Source organism: Hevea brasiliensis, chromosome 16 (genome assembly GCF_030052815.1).
Source record: "Hevea brasiliensis isolate MT/VB/25A 57/8 chromosome 16, ASM3005281v1, whole genome shotgun sequence".
Lineage (NCBI taxonomy): Eukaryota > Viridiplantae > Streptophyta > Magnoliopsida > Malpighiales > Euphorbiaceae > Hevea > Hevea brasiliensis.
Genome location: NC_079508.1, coordinates 42,326,274 through 42,338,888, shown reverse-complemented (window position 1 = coordinate 42,338,888; position 12,615 = coordinate 42,326,274). Strand labels below are relative to the sequence as shown.

Below are 12,615 nucleotides of genomic sequence, written 5' to 3'. Positions count from 1 at the left end.
AATATTTTCCTCAATAATTTTCACCATGTTAGGTTTTGGACGAGCAGAAACTTATAAGGGGAAAATTGCAGCTTCTAAGCGGTAATGCCGGATTTAAACATATGGAAAGTGCTCTTACTGAAATGCGGTCGAAATTTATTGGAGACAAGAAATCTGTGGGTCCATTGAAATCATCTACTGGTCAGATTTCATCATCATGTCCACCTCATTCATTGGAGGGGTCTTCATTTCCCATCTCTGTTGGGACAAGTTATTTGGCTGAAGGTTGTCAAGGGTCTAGCGGCAATGCCATAATTCACTCCACCTATGAGATAGCTGATTCTTCTCCAGGTGAAGAAACAAGTTCTTCTCCACCCAAAAGGATCATCGATGACCATCAGCGCTCTGATCCACTGTTGGCTAGTGAGAATGAATTACTTGTTAATGAAATTATCCATGAACATCACCATGGATTAGCTGATACTCTTAATGCCGCCAATAAAGATCAGAACAATGTTCAGGTTTGTATGCCAATTTAGATGATTTCTATGTTTATTCAGAATTATGATTATCATTTATTGTTCTGCTAGCATGTGGGATAGAGATGTAAATCCTCAAAGTACTTACTCGTTTTCTGGTAGAGGTGTTGTTAAAAAATAAATACTTTACATTTTTCCAAAAATCTAGTGCAGATGCTATCCTTCTGTCTTTGATTATATATCTCTCACATTTTTAAAAATTTGTCCTCCTTCCTTTTTCCATCATAAATTACAGTGGTTGATTGTTTGCAGGCTCTTAAGAGAGAGATCAGCAAAGCTTGTATTAGATTTGTAGAACCTCTCATCAAGGGGCATACTGGTCTGGAATATCTTAAAAATGCTTTTGCCAATAGATATGGACTACCAACTGATGCTCTGTCCTCGCTAACATTAACAAGGCAATGGCTTTCATCTGTGCATCCAATTGCAGAGCAAGAGTGGGATGAATACATAGATTCTCTATCTGCTCTAACAAGTAACTTAGGGTCTTCCCAAGTGTTACTCCCAACAACTCTTCGAACTGGAGGCGCCATTTCAGTGGTATCAAAGATTGGATCTTCAGCTACAGGTTTCATAAGTGGTTATTGAGTATTTCTTTTAGTCTTTTTAAAATTAATAGAGTATATTTACTGATGTACAATATTTCCAGGTTCTAACAAACCAGGATGCAATGGAGAAAGGGTTGATAAATTGGTTAGGCGTGGCTTGTTAAAGCTTGTAAGTGGGATAGGAGGCCTGACGCCAGAAGCTCTCCCTGAAACTCTTAAACTTGATATTTCCAGGCTGAGATCTGTCCAGTCACAATTTCAGAAAACCATTGTTATTTCTACCAGGTTGGTGAATTTTTGGATTTTCATCTTGTCTTGTTAATCTAGGCCGTCACCTGCCCCCCACCCCCCCACCCCCTTCCTTTTTTCTCAATCCAAAAAAAAAAAAAAAGAGTTGTCTTGCTGTTATCTGCAATTGTGTGATGAAACCAATTGTGACTAAATGTTTTATTTCCAGTTTGTTGATCCTCTGCCAAATACTTCTGACCGAGAAGCTAGTGACCAATTCTCTAGACATGGAAAATATAGTATCCGAGGTCATGAAGCAACTCTATGAGCTGTTAGACAGTGTTGAAGATGTAGGTATATCAGAGATTGTTGCTAAAATTAGCGGGTTACTAAAAGGCAATGGCCTTGTGTTTGGTGCTGAAAAGCTCCAAGCAAAGGAGATGCTTATGGAAAACGTGTTGGGAAAGAGCTCGCAAGCTAGGGATCCTATATTTGCAAGAGTTTCTGACTGTATTTATCAAGCTTTGAGAGGTGTTGTTTTTGGCGGAAGTGGGAATACAGGAAGGGAACTGGCAGTGGCAGCTCTTCAACGAGTGAGAGTAGCACTCCTTGCAGATAGGGTAATGGAGGCTGCTGAAGTTCTGATTGTGGTGGCAACTGTTTCCTGCAGTGTTCATCGGACTTGCTATGAAAAACTTCTTAACAAGTAATATGTTCAGGAAATATGGAAAGAATATTGTGTATGTTAGTGTTTGATTGCAAATTCCTGTGAAATATACGGTTGCAAAATATGTGCAGTTGATGGAACACTATTGGAGAACTTGATCCAACTAAGCATAGGAAACACAATTGTAAATAATGTGTATTGATGGTTTTAATTTGGAAGACAACAATCTACAAGTTTGAATACCAGCGAAGTTGGGATGGTTTAAGATGTGAAGAGAGGGAAATATTCCTCAATTATGTAATTCATTTATTATTTCGTCTAACAAAAGAAAAATAAAATGTAAATATCACATTTCTAGGGCAGGAATTTTGTTTAACTAACAGGAGCTTTTCTTCAATTTATGTTTTCCATTTAAAATTTCTTCCTTTTCCTTTGCCTTCTGACTGTCAATAGGGTTTAAAAGCTCAAGGCCTAATGCTGTGATGCACATATGTTGTATGAGTAAGATTATAGAATACTTTTTCGAGCACTTCAAAAGGGTGTTATTTTTTCATAAAATTGTGGGTTTTTTTTCATAATATAAAAATAGATTTTACATTATTGTGAAAAATATGAGTCTTTTTTATAATACAAAAAGTAGACCTCACGAGATTATAAAAGAAGGGTAATTTTTGTTTAGATCATGATGCATCAATGATTCAAAATACAAATATAAAATTTATATATTTAATTGATAAATTTCACATGTATTTTATATTTTAAATTTTAAATTTATAATAAATTGAATATAGATAAGAAAAATTCGTGAAAAAATATTAATGTGTACACCGAAAACGCTTAGTGTGGTGCCATGTGGTCTGAGTGTTTTATCGTTCTTCCCACACACAAGAAGCCTGGTCGCCAACTTTTTATTCATTCTTTATATGTCACTGTGCATTTCATTTCTCATCTCCAGAGTGACTTCTTAGAAAGGATAAGAGAATGAACAATAAACTTTTACAATGTTCAACGTAATTATCATCAAAATTGTGGGTATGGAAAGTATATATTCGGCGTCTAGGGATAAAGAATTTTGGTTTTAGGTGTAAGTAGTACTTTATTTTTCATTATTATGGTTCTCGATGTATTCTTTTGATGAACAATAATGGTTTCAAAAGGTTTTTATAATGTAGGCTATTGAATAAAAATGTTAGAAAATTTTTAATATTTTTTTATGATTGTGGACATCTATTGGTTATAGTTCCAAAACCCATAAATATAATTTAATTAATTTGGGCTAGATACTCTAATTTTTATGTGGATTAAATTTGGTGTGGGCCATAAAAGCCCATAGATGAGTGATAGAAAGCCCATGAAGTCTTCTAACTAGACCATCTCTCTTCACAACCAACATATCTTATAGGGTGGACCCATAAATTTTAATACGATAAATTTAAGTATATAATTAAATTTGAGATATATTCATATTTAAAAAATAAATCCTTATCAGGTTTAGATTTTATATATTAAGTATTTATTTCTAAATTTATTTATATAAATAATTAATAAAAAATATAAAATATATTTTTATAATAATTTTAATACATTTTACATATATTATAAGTTTTTTTTAAACACATATTATAAGTTAAATAAATAGAATTTAAATATTTTATAAATTATTAAATTTTAAAATATGAATTATTGATAAAAAATATTTTTTACATAGATTATTAATTAAAATATATAAAATTAAATGGATTCAGATTTTTTTTATAATAATAATTGAAACGTTTTCGAATGATTAAAGATAAGTCAAAATTGAATATTAAAAATATTAATTAGATTCAAATGTAATGATCTAAAATCACGTACGATTAACGATCAATATTATTTTTGTGGTCTAAACTTTTATGATCTGATTTTGGGGCAGCAAAATGTCTATTATTTCAACATATAATATCAAAGTTTAGTTTATAATCTTAAAATAATTCTTAAAAATTAAATAATCGAAGTTTAATTTTAATTTCAATTCTTAAATAAAATTAGACTCATAATCGGAACCGGACATCACTGCTACTTATGCGGTTGGCAATTGCTCCTATTCTTCAAAAGCCATTGTTGAAGTGGCAACAAAGTTCTTTCTTTCACTTATTTCACATTTGCATCAATTGTAGTTTTAAAATTTTTCTAAGTCAAGTAAAAGTGGTTGATCCATTGTGAAATATTCAAAGGCCCATTATATGATATAATAATTAATTTGGGTTAGATTCTTTAAATTTTATGTGGGTTAAATTTGGTGTGAGCCATATAGAAGCCCACAAATAAATGATGGGGAAAGCTCATGAGATCTCCTGTGTAAAGGTTTGCCATATCTCCTTTTTGCAACTGACACCGCCAGGAAAATAATACAAATTCAAACATCACTCAAAGTACTCTCCCCTCTCTTTAAAACCTCCTGCGCTGGTGTTAGTCCCAGGGGGGTTTAGCGGTTGGCCACCAAACTTCTTCCTGCTTTGTCTTTAAATTATGTTTTTTTTTAGTAGTATCTTAGCTTGTCTTTTGCACTATGTTTAGATAAAGTTTGGAAGAGGAAGGAAAAGGAAAGAAGGAAAATTTTTTTATTTTTTTATTTTTTTATTTTTTATCCTTATATTTGGATTAGTAGAAAATAAAGGAAGAAAAGTAAAAATTGATATTCAAAATACAAAGTAGATATCTAATTTCTTAAGTATAAGTTTACTTTTATTTTTCCTTTCATTTCTTTGAAGAGAAAATAACTAGAAAAAAATAAGACTTATTTTCCTCTTCTCCCTTATCTTTCCTCTCTTATTCAGTAAGGAAAATTATCTTTTCAAAATTATTTTCCATTAGTTATTTTCCTTCTTCCCCTTTTCCACCTATCCACACATGGTGTTAGTTTCCTAGTTCTCTTTTAGTCTCCGTAAATGGAGTTATAGTTCCTTTTTATAGATGGGGGTGTTGCTTGAAGTTTTAGGGGTTTTAGTGGGATTGCTTGCATATTATATCAGGCCTTCCCTGAAGATTGTGTAAAAGTTTTAAGAAGCAGATCAATTAGCAGTTAAAGGAGTGGTTCAGAGATGAGTCACCTGTCTTTCAAGGCAAATATAAATGGCCCGTTTGCCAAGCATTGTTCCCAGTTCATCATGCAATAGTCCAAATCTCGGCTTTCTAGTATTCTTTTGCTGCAATTTCTTCTCCGCTTTCATGTGGCTCTATTGGCATTGAGGAAGGGAGATCCTGATTTAAGTGGGTGCTTAAGACTCTCTAATGGTAATGTTGTTATTCTTCTTTACTCGTATATCAGTATGTCCTTCATTCAATCTAATGAAATTACTATTAAAAAAAAAGTGAAAAATTGGACAGATTAATTTTATTCAATTGGAATTTTGAAAAACTATTTCTTTTTAGTACATTTAGCTCCTACTAAGATTCAAATTTCGTCCCTACTAATAAATAAATATTTCGCACTTCATTGGATTTAATATTATTGGACCAGGCCTAATACAAATGGACCAGAATTCTCATGAAAGAAGGGGTGCAAATTAAAAAACAGATGCAGAACTATGTTATATATTAAGTTTATAATTTTAATTCAATTATAAACATGTGAAAATAAAGAATTCACAATGAAAGTGATGTCTCTATTATGATTCAACTCCAAAGATCAATAAAGGATAATATAAAATTACTTATTAATTAAATTAATCATTATAACTAAACTATATTGGCATTATAGTGACTGTTTCTACCTATTTCCCAGACAGAAAATTAGAGAATTACAAATAGAGTTGACAGCAAGTTGCTTAAAAGAATGGTGTACATAATTGGCCAACCAAATAGAATTGCTCAATATTTTAGGCTTAAAGGAATGCGCTCTGCCAATAATATCTCTACCGCTAGCAACTACTTCAGATAAATAAATAAATGATAGAGTGTATCTTTGTCTTTATAATAAGATAGCTCATCCATCCAATGCTATTTCCCTGATCCCAAAGATCTGTTACAGAAGGAAAAAATAAAAAATAAAATAAAATAAAGTGAGATATCCGAAAAAGAAAAGAAAAGCAAAATAGGGTTGTGAATTTTTAAGGGAAATTTATAATTTAGTACTTGAATTTTGCTCTATATTATATTTTAATCCTTAAATTTTGAAAAATTAATTATTTAGTTTTTTAGGTTTTACACTATATTATACTTAGGTCTTTATGTGTTGGAAAATTAATTATTTAATCAATTTAATTTTATTATATAGAACAATTTAGTCCTTATAATTTTAATGTTTATAATAATTTTATTTATTAACAGAAAGACTAAATTATTCTATATATTAAAATTAGAGGAACTAAAGTGTAATATAATGTAAAATTCAAGACTAAATAATTAATTTTCAAAAATCTAGGGATAAAAATATAATATAATGTAAGATCCATTACTAAATAATTAATTTCCAAAAATTCAAATACTAAAATATAATAGAGAGCAAACACACAAACCAAATTATAAATTCACATTTTTTAAATATTAGAAAGGGTAATTTATAATTAAGTCCATGAAGTATATCAAAACTTATAAATTTGATCTTCATTTATTTTTAGTAATGATTTAATTCTATTAATAAATTAGTCCTGCTATTAATTACTTTTCAATTTAAAATAATTTAATTTTTAAATTTTATTATATTAACAAAATAATTCCTATATCTAAAATTTTTAATTAAGTAATTATTTATTTTATATTTAAATAATTATATAAATGTATAAAATAAAATATTAGAGACTAAATCATTTTTAATTAAAAAGTTGTTAATGAAATTAACGGTCAATTTAGATGGTAAAAATTAATTTATTAATAGAATTAAAATTTAAGAACTAAATTATTATTTAAAAATATATTAAAAATTAAAAAAAAAACTCAACAAATTCACAAAAATATATAATTAGCTTTTTGCTTTTGTTTAATGCTTAATTAATTACATGTTGATATTTAAAAGAGCATAACAAATATCAATATCAAACTTTCCCGAATATCAACTTTATCAAATTTAATTTTTAATTTAATAAAGAAATGCAAATATTTGTTCATGTCCAAACTAAAAAGTCATGATTATGCAAATGAATTAATGCTTGCCTAATAACAATTCTAATTCAAATTTCAAGCCTTTAAAGAAAATAAGTTGATTTGCTTGTTCATGAGTAGGAATGTCAATGGGTCAGATTTTTATGGATAATCGATTTGATTGAATTCTAATAAGACAGGTTTGAGTAATACATTAATGGGTTCAGATTTAAAAAAAAAAAATTATTTGTGACAAATTCAAGTTGAATTCAGATTTTATATATTAAATATATGTTATTAGAACCTAATGATATAAATACCTAATTAAATATAAAAATATATGTTTTTTATAATAATATTTATAGATTTTATATTTTTATTTTAAATAAAATAAAATTTAAAAATTTTGTGAAATTATTAAAATTTTGAAATATAAATTATTAATAAAAAAATATATTTATACATATATTATTAATTAAAATATATAAAATGAAAAGAATTCGAGTATTTTTTGAATAATAATAATTGAATTTTGGATAAATTCAGATAATTGATAATAAATTTTAATCGAGTTTGATACAGGTATGAGTTTTAGAAATATTAATCAACTTTGAATTCATAGGATAATTTTCATGAATCCCTTATCCATTGCTATCCTACTCTTGAGTTAAATTACAATTGAGAAAAATATTTTTTTAAAATATATCAATTAGAAAATATTAAAATTAATTTAAATTTAATTTAATTTTAATTAAAAAAATTAACATAATAAAATAAAATTTTAATAATATCTCCATGCCACAATAACTAGCCGACTAGTAGTAACATTTAAATTATTGAAAATATGGAAAATAAAAATTAGTGGAAAATAGCAATTCATGTGCCAAATGAATAAATAAATTCTCTCTTATCTCATACATAACATCAATTTGAGGAGGGAATGGTGGACACATCATAGATGGTTCCATTTCTTTTAATTTATTTGGAAATTCTCTATCATCCTCTTTCTTTCTCCCTGTTTCTTTTATATTTTTTAACTTTTCTTTTTTTTTATTACAATTAATTTTAATTAAAAATCAAATTTTTGAATATGACTTTAATATTATTAAATTAAAGAACATTAATTTTTTTATCAACTTTTTTTATTAAAACTCAAACTCAACAATTTTTTATTTATTTATCTAAAAATTGATCAGTTTAGATTGATTTTATCAATTAAATTTTAATTCAAATTAAATAATTAAAATTATTGTTAAAAATTAATATTTTAATTTAAAGTACGTGTATTTGAACCAGAAAATACTAATTAAATTATGCTTAATTAGTATTTACGCCAATAGTTAACTACTTAAATATTTTGAAATGATTTTATTGAAACTAAATTAAACTTTAGTAACACTTCTCTCTGGAAATTAAGAGATAAATTGAGTTATAATACTTTTCAATGAATGGAAAGTTCTAAAAATGAATGTTATATTATGAATTTAGTAATAAATTACTTAATTTTTTTCATTTTTTTTAAATAAAAAGATTAAAATTAACAATTAATCAAGTTAGAATTGTCTTTATTAGGAGGATTTTATCTTAATATCACTCTCGGCCCTGGCGTGAATCAAGATCTCATTCGTGTGTACAAATAAGGATATCACATAATTAATAAAAATAAAAAAATAAAAAAATTGAGAAGCATATAACATACGACTTTTTTAGTGAGTGTAAACACGTACTCTTTAAAATTTATTTATTATTTTTTTACACTCATTAAAATTTATTTAATACACCCATTAAAGTTGATTTTAATGATTAATGCACCTTTAATAGGATACGTTTATCATTTGGATGCTTTCCTAGATGGCATATACCAAGAACAATTAATAGTGCAATCAAAGTAGGATTTGGACTAGAAGCTTGGAACTGTGAATGAGATTGATAGATATTCTCAAAGAACAGAATAATGAATATAATTCCATAACTTTATCTTTTCATCATGGAATTTAGCCTACATTTGGAAAATTAACTTATATTCTTCATTTTGCCTTCAAATATATTTGAAGACAGTTTTTTTTTTTTTTTTTCATTTCTTTAGTATTATTTTGATTTAAATAATATAAAATAAAAAAAATAATTTACATAAAAATTATTCTCACAATAAATATGACTAATTTGAACATACTTTCGATTTCGAGTAGGTAAAAAATGAATTTTTTAATTAAATAGTTGGAGGTAAGCTTATGATATTTAATTTTTTTTATTAACTTTAATTAATTATGTTATTTGATAGACTTAATAATTAAATTTTGAAAATTAATAGTTAGTATAATTTAAAATTATAATTATAATATTAAAAATTAAAATTTTATATTTTTTATATATTTTTTTTAAAAATAAACTTGGGAAATGACAACTTAAATCACAGATGATTGAAGAGTTGATATTTGTTTCTAATGGTGGATTGCCAACAACAATCTCTTAGTATTAAAGATCAACTTAAGGTATTGTTGACATGAGATATTTTCCCACTTCAAGATTGATAAGATCAAAGAGAGAGGGAGAGAGACAAGCACTCAAGAACTAATTATGATGGGTAAATTCATATAAATGAGAAGGAATAACACTGAAACTGGTAAGCATAGAACTAGGGAGCCACGTGTACACTTGTTATCTATAGCCAAAAGGCAGACGCACGCAGGCATGGATGGCAGAATATTGGCCACAGCTTGGCGCATGCATGAAAAATACACATATAAGTGTGTGAAGGTGATAGCTCATAGCGGCATTTTGCCCTTATCTCTTCCTTTTAGCACATTCACTTGTGACTAGTCAAGACAATTTACTTCGCTTTATTGCATGCCTGAACATAATTTGTTTCCCACCAATAATATGAGAAGCTTCAGCAGGTACAGGAACAGAATCTGTCTCTTTCCCTTGTTGCATGCTTGTCTTTTGAACCAACCACTAGATCATGATCAAATATACATCAATCACTCAGCGATTTTTCATCAAAAAGTTATAATATTTTTTTTTCTTTTTATTTTATAGAAATTGCTTATTTTTTTAAAAAATTTTCATAATCTCTTAAAAATAGAATGGCACGAAATCAGCCGTTTCTATTCAAAATTTAGAAAAATTAAAATTGTAAGGTTCTCTCAATTTCAATTCTATTTCAGTTTCATTCAGTTTTAATCGAATTATATGGTTATTTTTTTTCAAATTTTTTTATTTGTTTAATTCAAAATTTTATGCCAAATGTATTGTAGTGTTTGCCATGATGCATAGCTAATTTGATAAATAGAAAAGGTACAATTTAATAAAGTTTAGTTTTAAAATAAAACAAAAGTAACAATAAATAGACATGATTAATAATTATATGCCATTTTATTGCAAAGTTGATTTGAGAAAATTCATTTTGATATTTATAAGCATTATATTAATAAAATAATTTGATTAAATAATTTATCATGTAACCTCATTTTAATTTTAAAATAATTTAATATTTTTTTAATAAATTTAATAATAATTATATATAAAAATCACTTTTTGCTAAAGAAATTAATTATTTATCTATTATTTATAAATATTTTAATTAAATACATAATTATTTAAAATTTTAAATATTTATAAAATCAGATTAGCCTAAAATAAAATATTATAAACATAAATTAAATCAAACACCTTCTCAAAAATGTTCATATTCATTTTTCAAGCTCAATTCAAGTGGAGCACAATATTTTTATCCCTCAACTCAAGTTTGGGATAAAAGATGAGTTATGCTTCATAAGTCAAAGCCATATATATATATATATATATATATATAAAAGACCAAAACCCATAGAAGTCAATCTCAAAGCCTCAACTTTGACTAATTTATCATTGGATAAGATCTTGATATATGTTTTTTTTTATAATAATAATAATAATAATTAAAAATTTATAAATTTATAAAATATTATTATTAAAAGGGAAAAAGAATAAAATAAAAATAAAAGATTTAGCAAATCATTCTTAGTGGCTCTTTCCACCTACTAACACCACTATTAATTGTGAGATAAGTAAAGAAATTAATTTGGTACAAAAAAAATATAAAAGAATTGTGAAAAAAAAATTTAAATAAAATGATGGATGCCCACAATCACGTGTTATTTATTTGTCCCACCGTTTGTACATTTGGTGTCCACTGCTTATTGGGAGTCAACCTGCCCAGTCAATGTCCAACGACGTCGCATCTAACTTCTTTTGCTTTTTATTCAATAATTGAGTTTTTTTTTTTATATTTAATATTTATTTTATTAAAATAAATAAAAAAAATTACAAAATATTTAATTTAATCTGTTTAATATTATTATTAAAATTATTATTAAAAAATTATTTTTTAAAATATATCCATTAAAAAATATATTTTAATATTCCACTTATTGCTAGATGAGATTCCACTTTTCCCTAGAAACAAAATTCTGTTAAAAATTTGATCTAAAGATTTGATGAAATGGATAAAATTACTAGCTAAGGCTCAGCGAGCTTGCTTTCGGACAAGAAAGAAAACTAGGGTTTGAGTCAAAAGGGGAGATGCATTATTGGATTTACTCAGTATCGTACACTACTCTTCCTGTTCATTTTATCTGGCTGTCTTACATTTCTCGGAGGTCTCTTTCACCATTACCTATTTGGCTTTGTTACTTGTCACTCACCTACTGATTCCACGTACGAGCTACTTGACTTTATTCCTTTTAATTAAATAAATAAATAAAATTAGTTGCTTCATCTATTAAAATTCTTAGTGATTGTGGTCCTTCTGTTTTTCTAGAAAAAATATCTTACATTGTGCTTGCATTGCTGGAAAGAACAATAATACAAGAAAATAATAATAATAATAATAATAATAATAATAATAATATATTTATATTTAAATAGAAAAAAGAAAATATTAAGAGAAAATTATTTTATTAAAAATTATTTTATACATAATAAAATTATAATTTAATTTTTAAATTAAAAAATAAAAATTTGCAAAATATAAAGATATATTTATAACTTTTTATATTTTTTTCTTACTTTTCTCTTACTTTAGAGAGAAAGTAGATGTTGATAAAAAAAATTTTATTTTCCTCACATCAGATTTTTTTTTATTTTTTATTAATTTAAACATAAAATAATAAAAAATAAAATTATTTTTCTCCTAAATTTTTTTTACCTTTTTTTTTCTATCCAAAAGTGATTGTTTTCTCTTATTTATTGAATTTTTCTTTTTTAATTATTTTTTTTTTTTAAGAAAAAAAGACAAACCTCTAAAAGCCAACAAATTGGCAGGTGGCGTATGGAAGGTGCAGGTTGCAGGGGCACAGCTAAGAGTTGGGAGGCGGCCTGGCCTCTGTTCTTTGAGGAAAAAGACAAAATATATATAAGAAATTATTAGGTTGACCTAGTGTAAATATATTATTTTTTATAATTACGAATGAGATTTAATTTTTATATTATATATTTTTATAAAAAGTATAATATTTTTTAATATTTTTAATATGTTTAATAATTAATTTATATATATATATATAGATTTTATTATATAATTTTTATTTGATAAAATTAATATAATTTTTTTAAT

General features: G+C 26.2%; 1 pseudogene; it reads left to right on the top strand.

The window, feature by feature from the left end:
• Window positions 1-2,329, top strand: part of LOC110637114 (uncharacterized) — a 72,897-nt pseudogene extending 70,568 nt beyond the window's left edge.
• Window positions 2,330-12,615: the final 10,286 nt, after the last annotated feature.